At 36.4% G+C, this 15268-nt stretch overlaps 1 long non-coding RNA gene across 1 annotated transcript in view; it reads right to left on the reverse strand.

The window, feature by feature from the left end:
- Positions 1–15268, reverse strand: part of LOC132344090 (uncharacterized) — a 166792-nt gene that overhangs the window by 145674 nt on the left and 5850 nt on the right. The window lies entirely within an intron of this gene.

The following is a 15268-nucleotide window of genomic DNA, read 5'->3' on the forward strand; positions in this document are numbered from 1 at the left end:
ATCCAGAAAAAAAAAAATCTCATATCCATAAAAAGAAATTAATGATTTCCAGAAGCAAATAATTTTAGTGTGATGATGATCTCTGAAGAAGAATTAAGGTGCTTTCAGGTGCTCTGCTTGGATCTTTAGCTTAATGGGGAAGATTAATCAAGAGGCTAATGACTAGATGAATATTTTTGTTGTTCTATTTTTAATGAATAAGAGACACTTGTATTCATTAAAATCATAAAAAAGATAAATAATGAATCACCTCAAATTGCAGAATTTTCATATTTCTTTAGAAACTGACACTGTGTCTGCCAATAATAGCCACATATAATATTTATGAAGGGCTGACTTTCTGTAATGAGAAATCCAACAATTACCATCATAATAACTTGGGAGGCACAGATGGAATACAGGAATGAAGGCAGGTTTCAAGTGGAGGTGGTGTGTGTAGCGTTAGGGCTCTTGGATGCAGGGATGCTTCGAAGGTCGGAAGAGTGAAGCATGAGTGCTCTCACCATCATTCAAATGCAAATGAAACTTACCTGTTATAAAGCAATTTCCATTGTTCTTCCTTATACATTTCTCACTGTATTTTACTAAGAACTTTTCAGACCCAAAGTTTACATTTTTCTCTGAACATCTTCGTCACTTTTTTACCTTGTTTTTTCAACTCCACTGTCCCTTTCTTCTCCACCCAGATTTTACTCTGAAAAAGGTAAAATCCTTTTTATCAAATCCCGAGTTATGTTTCAGTGATTTTATTCCTCTTCCTCCTTCTTCCTTTGAAATATCTGGATACAAAACTATTTCCCACAAATGATTTCTAACACTACTGGGTAAGAGATCAACTTGTTTTTCCTGCTTTCTTTGGTAAATACGACCTCTGCCGGAAACCGAAACAACGCAAAGTATTCAATGCAAAGTATTCAAACTCCGGTGCTGGAATTAATATTTCTATTTGGCTCAATAATTATTTCTTAAGATCTTTAAGATCTTAACCTACATTTATTGGTAAAGGTCAGCTTATAAATTTAAGCACAAAATACTTACCAAAAACTCTTAAAGCAGCAGAGCACTGAGATGCTATGACTAGAAAGAAAACATTAAGATGTTTTTTCCACGCATATACATGTAATTCAATTGGGTGCAGACTTTTATCAAAAAGTACTTTAAATGAAGTTAACTGTCTTTCATATTCTGTAAAAAGTTTTCCATCCATGAGACAAAACCATGACAAGTTGCCACAAAGGGAAACAAAACTACAGAATGATTACAAAATACTATTTAGAACTGATATTTTAAATATATTTAAGCTGTCATTCTTGAATATTTCACAACAAATCACCTCAATGATATTTCTTAGTTATCATAAAGAACTATATCAAGAAGCATAGCATATTTTAACATGCCTAGTTTTAAGATCTTCAAATGCAAATAAAGCATTTTAAAAGCATTACAATTCATCCTGTTACTACTTAAAACTCCTGATTGTGTACACCTAAAAATAGTTAAGATACAATAGGAAACAGACTGGAAGCAAGCTAACAAATAGATAGCGTTCATAAATGTACCTAATTTGATACTGAAGTCAAATGGTTCTATCAAAATGACTTAGGAACTTTAGAGATAAACTAATACCAAGACCTGCAGGGAGCCTTATCTTGTTCTGTACATATGAGTTCAGAGCTCTCCACCGAATTCTACTCTTTATCACCTCTGATTATTTCACATGGACCGCTGGGAGCAGACCAAACTGGGGCACCGATCCTAATTTATGTCCTTTCTGACCCCTTTCCAAGCCTTACCAGGGTGTTTGAAGATGTGTGTATCAAAATAAAGCTTGGATAAAAAAGTGTCTATAATTCAGAATAAAACTTTGTTTCATTATTATACTAACTAAATATTTTATCTTCTGATGTGGCTCTCCTCTGATCCTCTTAATATGAAATATGATGTTGGTCAGAATATAAGAAAAGTACACTATATCACATTTCACAAAGGCAATGAACTTTCGACTTTTAATAATTTTTTAAACTACAAAAAAAATTAAATTTTATAGTAAATATTTATATGTATATGCAACAGATTTTTTACATATATATGCAACATACATATTAGAGAGAGAGAGAAATTTCTAGTTAAACATAATCTTGAGAAATTTTTCCATATGTTGAAATATCCTGTTCATCTGACATATAAGGATAGATACAGGGAGGTACATATACATTTATGCCACAGACATTTACTTCAACACATTATGTAAGTTGTTTTTTTTTCCTTTCCTAAGAAAAAGAACAACTCCCTGTATAGAACTCATTTTCTGGGGGCAATGGAGCAAGGTAGCAAATTAAACCTTTCATCTGTTGGTTAGAATTCATAAGACTGCACTCTGGCTAATTCATAAGACTGCACTCTGGCTAATCTATTTGACCTCTCTGTGTGTATACCAAGAGAAAGAGGTAGAGACAGAGATGGAGATAAATATAAAATATGTATCATAACAAATAATCATTTATACCTTTCACTTACGTGAACCCATAAAACCAGCCCTATGTGTGTATCACTGTGTGTGGTTTCTGCATGTTAACAGGGTTTTGACAGTTACGTCCGTGAAAGTCTCTGAACTTATCTGGTAGTTGAAAACCTATTTTTTTGTTTAAATTATAGAGAATTAGTGCTGTGGTCAGTTCAGTTCAGTTCAGTTGCTCAGTCGTGTCCGACTCTTTGCGACCCCCTGAACTGCAGCACGCCAGGCCTCCCTGTCCATCACAAACTCCCGGAGTTCACTCAGACTCACGTCCATCGAATCGGCGATGCCATCCAGCCATCTCATCCTCTGTCGTCCCCTTCTCCTCCTGACCCCAATCCCTCCCAGCATCAGAGTCTTTTCCAATGAGTCAACTCTTTGCACAAGGTGGCCAAAGTACTGGAGTATTCAGCACTAATTTTATTCATTCACCATATCATTCATTCACCTCAATTAACAGATGTGATAAATAATATACTGAAAGCACTTGTCTTCCAAAGGCCAAAAAAAAAAAAACAATGAATAATGAAGATGGGAAGAGAACCTAAACTGCTTCATCTTCAGTTGAGTCTATTTCTAACCATACCGCAATGCCTCACAGATGGCATCTTATTATCCTATTCGTTGTATTGTTATTCATCTGGCTCTCTGAATAACTGATAAAAATTAACTAGCAAAATGAATCATTTTCATGAATATTTGATCTTGGAAATGTATTCTGAAACCCTTACAGAAGAGCAATATTAAAGCAGATTAAACATTAGGATGGGTGTGTGTATCTTAAATTGTTTTAATATAAACTGGTTTCTCTAACTTTAATCAAGAATACTTAAACCCAGTTTAGGCAACAAAATAGTCTAGTTTAAAAACATTTTTAGGAAAGGACATCCCATAGGTTCATGTGTCAACTGTTAACACAGCGGTCCAGAGCCCTGCCTGTCTTCACCCCTCAGTTACCCCTCAAATGCACACACACTCTCCAAAATCACGGGCAAAACAAAAACCTCCCAGATGATTCAGACATGCTCAGTTTTGCTTACTTTGACCCTCAAACTGAGAAGAAGACATAAAAGTAGAGAAACTGAACATAAAGTTTGGTTCAATCATTTCTTTAAAAACTATAAATGACTGTAAAAGTCAATGACTGTAGAAGTCGAGGAGGAATGCCTCATACTTATGTAACCTTAAGAGTTCATGGAGCAGATAATCAAATGACGTTACATGATGAGAAAGAAGACTTCACTGGTTTCCAATAAATGTATCTGACCTTGAGAAGGGTACTTAAAATATCACTGTTCCTTTATTTGTAAAATATGTATAATCCTACAACAAGTTTGTCATGAGTATTGAGGCTCATAATATATACTTCTGGAAACTTAAAAAAAAATTAAAAGTGCCAAAATTCAAACTATTGTCTGTATGATGCAGTTTATCCATTCCTATGAAAAACTATGGAGGAGGGGCTGTCAAGAATGATTAGATCAAATGTGAATGAGAATTGGAGTACTAGTTTATTTCAGTGAATTGCACCAAAGAATTATTTGAAATAAATCTAGCAAGGTGTAAAGATAAAGTAACCAACAAACATCATGATTTATACTTGCTAACTTGATGGTGGACAGAGACTGAAGGCTTGAAAAAATACAAATAAATGCCTAACATAGAGAAGGAGGATATGAACTGAAAGAATTTATTTAAACGGAAAATAGAAGAAGACAGTGAGAATCAAGTAAAGTGGAAGACAAGAACTATCACATATGTGAATGAGCCTTCACTAGGTAGATTTTAGAATTCAATTTCAGTGCTAAGTTTTCCAAAAATTAGGACAGTAATCCTTTTGAATATCTAGTATTAATGATAACACAACAATCTATTAGTCCTTAAAGGGAAACATCACATACACACAGACAGAGAGAATATAAATGTATGACTTTTAATCAACCTGAACACACATATTCACTTTTAATTTAGTCAACTTTTCTTCACTTCTAACGTGTTAAATACAACTTATTGTATACTTATTACACGCCAGACACTGTTCTAAGTTTTTGACATCTACTCTTTTATTCACTGTTGATATCTGCCCAAGAAAATAAGCATTTTCCCTATTTTAGCTGTGTGGAAACAGATATTTCAAAATGTCAGGGTCACATCATACCAAGTAACTGGCCCAGGATTGACTTGGTCTGTCAAACTTCAAAGCCTGCAGTTTAAAACACTGTACTGTCTTTTCTCTTGTATAATATTCAAGTGGTGCTGTCATTATTCACATTTTTAATGTCTTTTGAACTTATTTCAAGTTCATTTTCAGGAGTGTTTCAGTCAGAGCAGAGTCATGAACAGAAAAGCCATGCCAGCATTTTAACAGGGGAAATTCCTGGAGGCCTGGGAAGACAACAAGCAGGGATACGGGGATTCCTAGGTAACGCCCCTGGACTGGGATAAAAGGAAGAGCATGGGCTTATCATAACCTAGAATCTTGGAAAACCTGTGAGAGAAGGGCAGTTACTATTGATGGAGGCCACCTCACAGGTCTCAGGAGGGATCCCAGAGACCTGGAACTTCTATCTCTGGGCTGGGGTTTGGTTGGGGGCGGGGCGGGGGGAAGTTCTGGTGGGGAGCGGGGTGGGTGTTACTGCCTGGCTGGTCCTAGTATTTCACTTTCAACATCTAAGAGCATGGCCTGGGGTGTGGAACAAAAGCTAAATCAAAGCTGCTCCTTAACGAGGCTGACAGGAAGGACTGTGTCCATCTTACCACCTCCCGCTTTCCTGTCTGCCTCTAGCGCCTTTTGTAGGCAGGAACCTGATGGCAAGACCCAATATTGGTCACATATGTCCATCCTAGCACCACAGAGCAGAGTTTAGAAAGGTCGGTTTGAGGCACAGAATACACACAAGACAATAAGCTAATGATTATAAGTGTACCAAGACTTATAAAAGGACTCTACAGAATGTGTCTTCTGTAGCAGGTAAGACTTACATTGAATCTTTAGTAGGTAAAGGAAAGGAGCAAAAGCATTGTATCAATATTATAGATAAACGTTGTGTGTTATAACATAAGCAATGGTGTGAGGCAGGAACTGGATGTGTATGCCAGTGTCAGAGGTAAGATGCTAGCTTGATTGAAAGGAAAGAAGGTGAGACATGTGTAGGGAAGTCAGACTGTGGACTAAGTTGAACCCATATTTCTGACTTGATAGAGAAGACAACTGTAGGTTTGGAAGCACTGAAGATGTTAAAGCAATGTTTCTTTAGGATAGTCATACCTTTTCTCAGGCTAGTGATTGCTGTTATATTTTTTCAAGAACATTCAGATTTAAACAAGAACATATTTTTAATACGTCTGAGCATAGTGTGCAAGAAAATCAACTAGTTCCTAAATTATGAAAATTGTCACTTTCTTTTGAAGCAAAATGATTTAAAGGGCTAAAAATCAAGCCATAATGGAATAGTCCTAGATTTGCAATCTTATTTTAATTTTCTTCTTTATAACATGTGAATTTTATGATTCTCCTATGTTAAGGATTATGGATGGCTACTACTAAGTTTTGGAACTCTCAGGTGCAGCAGTGGGTGTGCTTTATTACGATCTGAAAAACCAGTGACAAAGGGGCAGGCAGGCGGATTAGTATTAGAGATACACTGCCTTCCCAATGCTTGGTTCATTTAGATTTTGCTTTTTTAAAAAACTACAATCAGTTAGATTTTGCTTTTTTTTAGAACTGCTGCTTTCAATAAAGAGGGTGCGAATTTTTTAATCTATTTTACTATCTATTAAATATGTTTCATCAGCCTGGATGAATCACAAGCTGGAATCAAGATCTTGACAGTCCCGTGGACTGTAAAGAGATCAAACCAGTCAGTTCTAAAGGAAATCAACTCTGAATATTCATTGGAAGGACTGATACTGAGGCTCCAATAGTTCGGCCACCTGATGCGAAGAGCCAGCTCATTGGAAAAGACACTGATGCTGGGAAAGATTGAAGGCAAAAGAAGAGGGCAGCAGAGGATCAGATGGTTGGATGGCATTACTGACTCAATGAACATGAATTTGAGCAAACTCTGGGAGATACTGAAGGACAGAGAAGCCTGGCATGCTGCAGAACATGGGGTCCCAAAGAGTTGGACACAACTTAGCAACTGAAAAACAAAATATATTTCTGAAAGAATACTAAAATTTATATAAAGAATTGTGTCTTTACATACATAAATTACATGTATATTAACCATATCTCTATCTTAATGGTTTGGGTTTGTTTTTCTTACATGCATGATTTGTTCTATTTTAATTATTGCCTATTGTTTGCTTTTCTCAGGAGGGTAAACAGAAGTGAATGTCCAGATATTTGGAATCAGGCAGGTCTAGTTTGAATCTTGGCTAGCCTACTTATTAACTCTATGGCTTTGTTCAGGTTATTTCTGTGAATTTCAGATCTTTTATCTGGACATAAATATAATTATACTGCCCACCTCATAGAATTTTTCTATCAATTAAATAAAATGATAAAGGCACTTAGCAAAGGGACTGGCATACATCAAGGAAATGATATATGATACCTATTATTGTTATTGTTGTTGACTATTACACCATGATTGGAAAAAAAAAAAAACAAGGAATGACCATCAGTGAAAGTCTGCCGCTGCTGCTAAGTCGCTTCAGTCGTGTCCGACTCTGTGCGACCCCATAGACGGCAGCCCACCAGGCTCCACCATCCCTGGGATTCTCCAGGCAAGAACACTGGAGTGGGTTGCCATTTCCTTCTCCAATGTGTGAAAGTGAAAAGTGAAAGTGAAGTCGCTCAGTCCTGTCCGACCCTCTAAACGACTCAAAAATACACTGAAGGCTAGTTACTTTGTCTCAATACAAAGGGACTTAAAAATGGAATCACATCTTTGAATCTGATTAGGAAGAAAGATACAATGTGGGATCACTATTTTATCTTTCATCCTCCCCAGCACTAGATACTCTATAACTACTCTGGCTATTCCTTTCTCTGGGCTCAGATTTCAGCAGGTTTGCACATCTAGGACATTTACAAAAGATAAACACTGTATCTTTTTAATATGGCCAGTGAGGAAAAGCTTTTAAATATGTATTTCAAGCCCAAAGTGTGGATACTTGGAAAACCATGAATAGGTTTCTAAGTCGGTATTGAGAAAAGAAAACTCTGAAAATCACACTTCGGAGGTAACTTTTTAAAATTCTAATTTCCAGTGAAGGATGGGATGTGCAGCATTCATGCAAATATATGCAAATAAATACAGCTGTTTTTCTTTTTTATTCCTAAATCTGGTCCTTTGAAATACCTCAGCAAAAATAATTTGCATGGAGGCTGTAATAAACTGTAGTACATATCTCTGTTACATAAAACAAAACATTCTCTGTATATACACTGCCACATTTATTATGATGTAGTTTAGAATTACATTACATGATGACTATTATTCACTGGATCCTGGTGATGGTTTTCATTCAACTGATGTTGGCAAGGATTAGACTTCTCCTTCGGAAGCAAGCAGCATCTCATGTGCAAGCCCCATGAACCTGGAGACTGTGTTCTGTTTTGTTTAAAACTGTATCGCCAATGTCAAATTTAGTACTCCAAATAAAACAATTGTTTTATCAGTAGCTGCTGAGTAAATGAATAATTAATACTAGTTGAAAGATTTCTGGTGTTTTCATGATTTTTTTTTTAACTGCTGAAGCATCTATACCATTTTCCCTCAAAATCTGTTAAGTATCTCTTGCAATCTAAGTGTGAGTTTTGTACACTAGATTGAGTTTTCTATAATAATGAGACCAAATCATAGTTTCTAATTAAAAAAAATTAGAGTTCAGGTTATTGTTCTGATAAGAAAACATATCTGCCTCAGTCATAAATTAAGTTCACAGGTTGGAAGCATCTAGACTTTTCCACGAGAGAGCAGAAACTCACAAAGCGGTGGAGGGTGGAAAATGGCCTATTCACCCCATTCTGTCCATTGTGGGGACCCTGTTCACTCTTCCAATTTCAAAAGGGCCAGTACCACCACCTTGATCTGCATCTGACCTCCACCCATCACTGTTCACCACCGATGACACACAGGTAGGACCAGAGCAACGCCATGAAGAGCCCTATAACTGTCCCCCCAGTCACTTGAGGAGGCTATTTTAAATCTATGGAAGAACAAAAATATCATGCTCTGTGCCTAAGGCAAGCTCAGGTATTTACAGCCATTATAAAGGATAGAAACTGAAGTAAAGGAAAGTTATTCGACAAATTCAACGCTGTCAGTTATAACACTGGAATGAGAACACAGAGCCACTGATTGTTCTATTATTTTACCCTAGGAGTACAAGCTTTCTCATCTCCAAGAAGTGAATAAATAATGTGTCTTTGACTTAATTGTGAACTCTGATATCTCAGAAATCTTGACAATTCCTTATAGCCCTAGAAATTTTCTACTTTTTCATGTTCTTATTAAACCGATGTCAATGTAACTCTCAATGAGTTTGTTCCCCTATATACGAATCAAAATAGAATCACACTCCCCAAAAATGCAATACTGTTTGGAGAAAGCAAGCAGTTTATAAATAACTGATGACCTATTAAAGTGAAGCCAGTTTTCCTAAGACTTGATAAAGAAAAGTTAGGTCAACTTTTGAGTACTTTAAATAAAGTATTGTTAACTAAACTTTGTAGACTGATTAGTGTCTCAAAATAGAACATTTAGTCAATCTTACCAAGGAATACTCCTTTTATCCTGAATTAAATATCCCAATATCTTCCCTAGGATATTAAGAAATAATATCATATTGGTCTAATCTGACATGTTGGTCAGCAATTTAATTTTCTAGGATATGAAATCTTTATTTGCTTAGAGAAATCATTTCCAATAAAATATTCAAGTTTCAAAATGCACACCTACCTTCATTGAAGACACACTACCTCCACTGAAGACACATTTATATAATGTATTTCTTAGAATTATCTATGGTTATGGTTTAAAACAGAAGATAAATATACTACCATCCTTTTCCCCCTTCCTCACTTTATTCTAGATAGAACAAATGGATGCAATTGATTCTACATCATTTAACTCACTTTTTCTATCTATAAAGGTAAAAATGAAGATCTAAATGTCAATCTGTATTTTTTTCTTTCTCGGCATTTAAACCAAAGTGCAGAATATTACGTATTAATTGTAATTGTTTAAAACTTTCCCTAGGGAGCTTTTTTAATAGGCATTCCAAGAAAAATTATAAGGTGACTTTAGAAACAAAGATACAAAAACATATCTAAATAAGTGTTATCCTTCAAGAAAGTTACAATGAATAAATAGCAATGGTATTACAGCTTCTGGCCGAAAGTCAGAGTACTATACAGATTTGTAAAACCATCTGCTACTTACAGATGGGATGATCTAAGGCAAGTTACTCAACATTCCATGTCTCAGTTTAGCTGTCTGTATATGGTAGATTGTTACAGAACAACATTGGATAAAATACACCTTTCTAAATGTATGTCCTTATAGAGTCTTCCCCCAGACGGAATCTGGGCTAGCATTATGAATTGCTTAGTCCAACAGACTGTAATGCAAGTAGGTGACATTATCCAAGTTTAAAGGTCTAGGAATTAAGAGACTTCGCAGTTTTCATTTTTACCTCCTTGAAATCAGACCATCATGCTATGAAGATGCCTCATCTAGCCTATTGAAGGGTGAGAGATCCTGTGGAGAAGACATGTGATACCCTAGCTGACAGTCAATAGCCGGACACAAAATTCAGGCCATCTTGGTTACTCCAGCTTCATTTGAGCCATCAGATGATGGCAGGAACATGAATGTTCCCAGGTGGTATCAGAAGAACTATCCAGACTGCCAATCTGAGAATCATTAGAATTGACAAATTGTTGTTTTAAGTCATTAAGTTTGGGGTTGTTTGTTAAAGAGCAAGGATCAAGTGAAACATTGTGCAATGGGATAATATTAATAATAACATTTATCTAATAAAGTTTTATAAAGATAAGATGAAAAAAATACATATATATACTTAGAACAAAATCTGGAACAAACGAATGCTCAGCAGACGTTAATCATAATTATTACTACAAAATAACTAATTGGAAGAAGACAACACTAATATACACATGCAAATTCTAGAGTATTTGTTTAAAATCTGCATATTACTCCATAATATAAGGCAATGAATGGCAAGAAACTGCAGTGATTTGAATCCCGGGGTTAAAGAAAAAACACTTATAGATGTATAATGATGCTTTTATCAGAGACAAACTCAAGGTCTAAAGACCACATCTACAAAGTGGAATTTTTCTTCAGTTTTTAAAATTATTTTGTTAATTACTCTCATCTAATAATGAGAAAATTTCATGTAATAATATATATTTTCAGCTTCTGTAAAAATCTGGCTGACTTTTCAGGATCTAGCTAAAAAGGCCCTCATCATAACCACTGTCTGGAGCTGATGAGTCACCTCCCGTCTGAAGCTGCATGTGTGCTCCAAGTCGTGGTGGGCTCCACTTGGCCTATCGCTTGTTTAGTTAGCAAACTAACCCCTGCAGGCATTTGAGTTTGGGGACGCCAGCTTTAAATCAAGGATAAATAGAGGGCTAGGTCTGTATTTCCTAATTTTAAAGCTATGAACTCCTAAAGTTGCAAAAATCCTTAGAAAGCATCTATTTCAACTAATTTAATTTAGAATCCAGCCATGTAGCAAATTAACCAAAGAAAAAGCTAGAATTCAGAGATTCTAAGTCTAGCTCCAGGCTACTTCCACCTCTCTGAAGGTCAACAATCTGGAGGTTAGGAGTTCATGACAAAAATTCAGCATTTGGATAGGGACTCAGCCAGGACTGGTGGGTGTTGGTGATAAAAAGAGAAACATGTAGTTCTAATAGCACCGTCCATTTCTTAACAGTAAGAAATAAGTCACCAGAAACAACTTCCAGATCAGTTAGAAATGTTTGCTTTTGTACTCAATGTTACTTAAGATCAGTATTTGCTGTCATAGGACTTCAGAAGCCACAAACCCAGGGAAGGGAGATTTGGAAACTTGGTCAGATGAGATGAACTGACTACTTATTGACTTCCAGTTGTGTGTTGTTTTTGAGAACTTTACCTTACCAGGAGTAGATCTGGTGAGAAAAATCAGTCTTAGGTTGGGAAGATCCCTTGGAGAAGGGAAAGGCTACCCACTCCAGTATTCTGGCCTGGAGAATTCCATGGACTGTATAGTCCATGGGCTCACAAAGAGTCGAACATGATTGAGCAGATTTCACTTTCACTTTCATGTAGAACTGGAGGACAGCAAATTATCTTTGAGCAGGCTGTAGGTACTTTTCTAGCAAGGACAAAAAAAATCAAGGGCTGGGTCACCCAAGTTAGTTACACCTTCCTCTGTGTGCATAAAGCATGTTGCTTCATTTCTACTGCGTCTCCAACAAGTAATATATACACATTGACTGCCTCAATACACTAAGTTTCTCAGAGATTACAACTTTTATCTTTGAAACAAGGTTGCCAGATAAACTCAGGATGCTCGATTAAATACGAATTTCAGGTAAACAAATCATTTAATTTACATATGTCCATGCAGTATTTGAATAATACTGGAATCAGAATATGATTATAAAGTAATTCACTGCTAATCTCAAATTCACATTTAAATTTAACTGGGCAGCCTGTTCTGGTTGTTGGTTTGCTTCATTTTGATTTGCTTTCTGCTAAATTGGTAATGCTACTTAGAGATAAATGCCAAATAGTCATGTCATAGAAGAAATGTTTAATAAAGGCTATTTGAATACTGAATGTCACTTTTTGCAATTCCACTTAATGGTGTGATATCCAGCCTTCACTAACCTTTGGATGTCATCAGATTCTAATCTGATCCTAGACACAATCTCATCTCCAGTAATAATAATTAAAAACCAAAATAACAATACTGACAATATTTCTGCGGTGTCTTATGGTTTTCAAAGGTCAGAGGCAGTGCTTTCTCTTTTTAAAATAAATTCAGAATAATCACATTACTCAACTGTGACTTTAATAAAAAGAAGATGTAGAGAGTAAAGAATTCAATGTGGTTCATGGAAAGATCTTCATATTTATGTGAAGTACTATATTTCTGGTTCATACATTTTCTCTCACATTTAAATCAGATCATTCTTTTGCTAGCATGACTATGTCAGTTTCAGAAGGAGAGAAAATACTTTAGAACACTGCTGGCTGCAGGTGAACATGCATTTATTTTTCTATGTCACCCCATTTTTATGCCTTGCAATCTTTCAACTGCTAATTAAGACAAAGGGCAAAATTATATCCTTGAGCAAACAGTCTAGTATCCTTTCCCAGTCTGGGATGTGCCAGACACCACACTTGAAGTGTGCTTTTCTCCAGAGTCTTTATATAGCATAATAGACTAACCAAGAACAAGCTGAGCAGACTGAAAGGAAGAATTACTTCACACTCCTGCTGATGTTGCTTAAAGTACAGAAATGCTTCTGTTAATTTTTTACTCTTCAGAATGGCACACAGAAGGCACACTAGCAAGTATCAGAATTCACAATGCCATCTGTCTACTAAAAATACAGTCTAATTCATTAGACACTAAGATATACATATATTTTTTTGTTTAGTTTACTGGTTATTTTTATTGCTTTCTGTTGATCTGGAACTAAGAAATTAAGCAATAAGAAAATGAGAACTAAGTTTCTGTTCCAGTCAAGGAAATGTGCTGCTTTCCTAGGACTTTGGAAAGTCTCTGATGGCCAGAAAGTATCATAGAATTCTTGAGTGAAAAAATAGTTACACAGTAATACAGCAAGGAGGTGGGAGCCAGAGATTATCAACAGGCAAAACTAATTTGATGACTCCTATCACTCTTACAGGATATGCATGTCTTCAGAGGCTGACATATCCTTCTACCATTTCAGAGAAAATTATCTCAGATCAAAACTAGAAAATTCAATGAACTAAAGACAGTTTTTTGGTAGAACATGATCATCTGTGAGAATTTCATGACAACGTCATCTCTTTATACTATGCTCCAGAGTTTCTTTCATCTTTCAAAGATCAAATGTTTATCCTCCGGTTAAGCAGCATTCTCTAAACCTTTGGACCAAAATACCTGGTTCTGACCCTGAGGAAAATGTGTAAGCATTTGACTCAATCACTCAATGTATACTAGCTCACTCTACCCCTGGGAAGTCAACAAAGAAAGGTTTATACAGATATCAATGAGGAGAATGCATTATATAAATTTAGAAGCACCTATAAATATATAAATCAGTGTATACACTTGTGCATTTATATATGTCACTGTAATATATATTATATATAATGTGTACTTTATATATATGTCAAAATCTCAAAAGGGAAATTTTGAAATTAAAAAAAAAATTAATATTTATTTGACCGTGTCCAGTCTTTGTTGCGGGAGCTTCTTAGTTGCAACATGTGGGATCTTTCCTTGCAGTGCACAGACTCTAGTTGTGGCTGGGGCTTAGCTGCTCCAAGGCATGTGGGATCTTAGTTCCTCAACCAGGGACTGAACCCACTTCTCCTGCACTTGCAAGGCAGACTCTTAACTACTGGACTGCCAAGTCCAACTTTTCAGGTTTTTGGCCTGTCTCTCTCACAAACAGAAAGTACAATTCTTAGAGAATAACAACTGGAGGATAAATATTTAATCTTTCAAAGATGAGACAAACTCTGGACTTAAAACTAAGGTCATTAGATTAGAAACGCTTAGCTTCTTACGATTTGTATTCCTTTATCCAGTCCTACAGAAAAATAAAAGGCTTAATCTAAAGAATATGCATAAAGAAGCTTCAACTTACAGTCTAATTGCAAAATTTGTTACCAATAGTCTTTTAATCCCTTCCTTCCCTAGTTCTCCTCTACATGAGTTTATCATTTGAAAGCAAACATTTATCTTTACATTGACTTGGGAAAATTTGTTCAGAGACTCTAAGCATTTATTAAGAAAGAGGAGCTCAGGCTTCATTTCCCTGTCTTTTTTTGCTACACTTCAGTATTGATAATATGGTTAAGAGGAGACCTCCAATGCCTACTCGAGCTCTTCATATGTAATTGGGATGCTTGTGAAAAGTCCCAGTTTACTTACCCCTTAGAGCAAGGTGTTGGGCACATTCCTCCAGTATCCACTGCTGCATTTGGTTCTACACCGTTCCAAAGCAACCCCTCGTTAGCCAGGCCAGGCAGAAGCCTGCAGCAACCCGCTGACGACCAGCAGCTGGAGATGCAGGCAGTCACAATCACCCCGTGTGACCTAGCCCATCAAACCAGCTGGATCAGGGAGTGAAATTGCCTTCAGCCCTGAATTCCTAGCTCTTCACAATGTTCACTCCCAGATAGGGTAAAAGGACAGAGATCTCAGTTGCTCCAGCACATAGGGGGATTTTATAATGAGTCAGGCAGCAAAATAACAGATGGTGCATTGAGTGTAAACATGAAAATACCCTTGGAGCCGAAACAGAAGGCTGGCGCTCTCAGGAGAGTCAAGCAAAAATAAGAGAGGGCTTCCGCTCTCTCTTAAGTCTTCTCAGTTTTCCTCTCACTTCTCAAGGCACAGTCTTTGCGGCCCGTAACATCTTCACTCTCACAAAGTAACTGATAAGAACACAATTGTCCCAAATTGTGTTCCACCAGGAGGTCCTCAGCTTCTAATCCCTATGCTCACTCACCTCCTGCTCAGAAAGGTTTTCTCATGTTCCTCTCTTTCATGGTTGGG

Source organism: Bos taurus, chromosome 27, assembly GCF_002263795.3.
Source record: "Bos taurus isolate L1 Dominette 01449 registration number 42190680 breed Hereford chromosome 27, ARS-UCD2.0, whole genome shotgun sequence".
NCBI classification, from domain to species: domain Eukaryota; kingdom Metazoa; phylum Chordata; class Mammalia; order Artiodactyla; family Bovidae; genus Bos; species Bos taurus.